Below are 3,971 nucleotides of genomic sequence, written 5' to 3' on the forward strand. Positions count from 1 at the left end.
AGTACGAACATCCCTCATATAAAGTGGTAATTACCTCTCTACACAAGGTTTTCTCCTCTTGCGACATTGGAGCTTGCTCTCTATCATCTATGAACTCCTATGCAAAGAAATCAGTCACCATGTCTTACCTGATGAGAGCTCTTCCTCCTCATGTGGAAATGGTCGACACACCTTATTCATTGGTTAGCGAAGGTGGTTCTCAACTATGCTTTCCCTATGAAGCTTTGCCACCTTTTGTAATCTACTCGATGTCATTGAATGGTGTGGCATATTGTGTAACACTCTCCAATGGTTCTCCTTCATGTCATCATCTGCACTTGTTCATGTCAATGCCTTGTGAAGCCCATATATCTGGACATTCTCACACTACAACATAAAGCAAGCATAGACGCATTGCATAGACACACAAGTTAGACACGCAAGTTACGGGGGTGTCTATACTCGCGTCTATAAACGCATCTTTAAGTGCCTCTACTTCCTTTGAAACTAGATGCTATTATAGACGCATAAGTTATGTTTGTGTCTATAGTTGCATCTATAAACCTGTCTATAAGCGTATCTAGTTACTTTGAAATTAGACGCACTTATAGATGTGAGCATAGACGCGATTACAGACGTGCTTATAGATGCAGTCTGCAACAATTTCCTATGTAATTGAAATTGTGGACCTTGCAAAGAAAAATAGTATCTTCAATCCCCAAAAATATCATTTGTTGAACTATGTGCACAAGATTTTGATAATATGCATGATTTTTTGGTGCATTTATATACAAATGAATCTCTAAGAAAGCATATTTGCAAGGAAAAATATGCTAAGGAAAGAGAAAAAAAATAGGTATAAATCGAGTAATGTGGTGAAAGGGATGGAGATATGCAAAGGCTTAGGTATATCAAGTAATGCCATGAAAAACAATCCAAATGACAATGATTCAATCCCCACATCTTTTCATCAAAGTGAAGCTTTTAAAAAAATTCTTGAACCTCCATGAAAAGCAGTCCAAAGGTGAATGATTAATTAATGCCATGAAAAGCAACATATCACAATAAATATATACATGTAATCTGAAAAAGTCATGAATCTATACATGTAATCTCAAAAAGGCATGAATCTATACCAAAAGGAAGACCATAGACATAATAAAAGTACAATGAAAGAACTAGAGTTCAACCTCATCTTCAATGAGGTCAACCCTTGCTAAAGTATCTATCTCAATGTCCATGCCTATATCCAAATCTACAAAGAGATCCATCCCACTACTAGAATCATCACTATGAGAGGCAATATCATCATCTCCAATGGCACGATCATCATCAATGTTTTCCAAGCTATCTCCCTCCATAGTTGAGTTGACATGCTCCTCCATATGCTCAATGTGGGTGAATGTACTATAAATGGCTCTTGAACGTGGTGAGAGGCTCTTGAACGTGGTGAGATTGGGATTATATGCCACCATCTCCTATTGTCAATTATTGCTTGATACACAACCTATTCAAGCACAAATGTACATCATACAAAAAAATTACATCTCTACTATTTGTAAATGCATATATTGTAATTACCAATAATTATATGTACCTGTTCAAAATGTTGTGGTAGCACTAGAATCCCATCCTTTCCTTGCAAAAACTTTGTAGAGTGAATGGTCACAAAGCCACTTACATGATGCTTGATTGTTGCATTAGGACCTCTTTCCACCACATCCTTAAACCACTTGACATCCAAAATATATACAAAGAAGCTTTGAAAGTCAAGCTTAATGATATTTTGGATCAATCCACAATAATCATCCATGTCTCCATTAGCTCCCTCAAAGCTTGCAATTACCCCACAATCTTGGGTGTTCCTCTTCTCATCAATCCTTTGTGTGCGAAAATGTTTACCCTCTGACCACAAAGCATTAAACATTGTGCACTATACCAAGACAAATTTTTTTATAAATACCTCAAAATAATTTTTTGCAAGTTTAACATAACTAAAATATGATTGAGAACATAAGTTTGTTTACCTTTTTGAAGCATCCTCCGGCATACTCCCACTCCTCCAATGTGATATGCATGTTTTTGTCTTTGGTCTTTCCCTTTCCTTGAGGAACATGAGAGGTCATCCTCAAGTCTTCTTCATTGCTCCATAGGCGAGGGAGAGAGGGATCCACTTCAGCAAGGTATTGTGAGATATAAACAAGTGATTCTTGCACCAACCAACCCTCAGCCATACTACCTTTTGGCTTTGAATTTTGCCTTAAAAAATCCTTCAAGGTCTTCATGAAATGCTCAAGAAAGAACATCCATCGAGCATGCACAGTGCGACATATGGCAATCTGATCAATTAAATGAACCATAAGATGTAGTTGGCTTGTGAGAATTGACCGTGGGAATGTCTCCTCCACCAAACAAACCACCTCCACCGCCATGACCCTTGCATAGTCAAGTGTACGTGGATCGATTTCCTTTGAGCTCACATATCTACAATGTGAAACAATAAACAAAAAATTTTGAGGAAAACGCGTGTAGAAAATTGGCTATCAGGGTTTGGGGTACAAACCTCACAAGCTCCCCCATCTTATAAATCGTCTCTCACACTTCGTGGGATGCACAATTGAAAATTCTTGTAGGAAGAATAAACTATAAACATTTATACACCATGATTAGATACATCATGTTTGAACATTCAATGTTTCACTTACTTGAAGCATCTTGTGCTAATCATGGGACTTCAAGCCATATAATTTCTCAACACCTCTCTTCTTTGTCTTTGTGAAGGCACCTTTTAAACACCTCGTGCACCCCATTGGAGTATGGAATGTAGTAATGGCATCTTTCACCAACTTCTCCTCATTCTTTGTCAATATCCAAGGTGCCAAGCTCTTTGCATCCTCTCTATGCGTTGTAGATCCTCTCTTACAAGAAAGGAGTCCCGTGTTCCTCTCAAGTGCTCCTAAATGTTAGAAGCGACATTCTTGAAGATGTGCATTGGATCAAGAAGATGGTTGATTTTGAGGAGGCCGTCCAATATGGTAGGTGAAAGAAGATAGAGTACTTTATCAAATAACAACAAATACTAAGAGGATTATCTTTTCATCCAAAGCTTGTATTAGAATTCTATGTCAAATATATATTACCTATTCATGCCGGGGGTAGGAGGACTTTCCACTCCATTCCATAATGCCTTCCAATCTCCCATGCTTAGTGGATGTGGAGGGACTCCCATCCACTAACAAACAAATTTGGGATGATGATGAGGGAGAAATCGATGATGATTCTCATTTCACTTGAGTGTCTGCAGGAATTCTTATCGTTCCATCATTGGATCAATGAGAGGAATGCCATGACATGAGCTCTACAATAGATTTGCACTTGAACATGGATGCAAGGAATGATGGGCAAATGTCGTAACACCTTATGCGGCACATGTAAACCTTGAAGGTCCACTCGATATCTTGGCTCGCCCCACAAATAGGACACTCTTGAGCCGCCGCATGTATCCCATGGAAGAGAACACAATCATTGATATATGCACAATCAGGGAAGAAGTGGGTTGCCCTAGATAAAGATAAGAAACACTTCACCATTGAGCAAATTAAGAGCGAGTACACTCTCGCAGGCAATGTAGTGCCAAATCGATGGATCAACAGTGTCATGGTTAAAACCATGGCATTACATAGATCCGAGGTGCAGGATGCTATGACCGGGGGAAGCCAAAACTTACTTTGCTCGATGAGAAGGAGTGGCGAATGATCCAAGCCGAGTACAACCAATAGTGGCCAGCCACACGGGCTTGGATGGAGAGTGTTGGCTCTTCACACCTTATTTCTTTCTCTAACTCTCTCTCTCTCTCTCTCTCTCTCTCTCTCTCTCTCTATATATATATATATATAACTCTCTATTCTACTCTCTCTAAAACTCTCTGTCCTACTCTCTCTCTTTCTCTAACTCTCTACACTATCCCTCTCCCAATGGAATGGCCAATGCTT

This window comes from Cibotium barometz, chromosome 41 (genome assembly GCF_041138505.1).
Source record: "Cibotium barometz isolate CiBa-2024 chromosome 41, ASM4113850v1, whole genome shotgun sequence".
In the NCBI taxonomy this organism is placed as follows: Eukaryota; Viridiplantae; Streptophyta; class Polypodiopsida; order Cyatheales; family Cibotiaceae; genus Cibotium; species Cibotium barometz.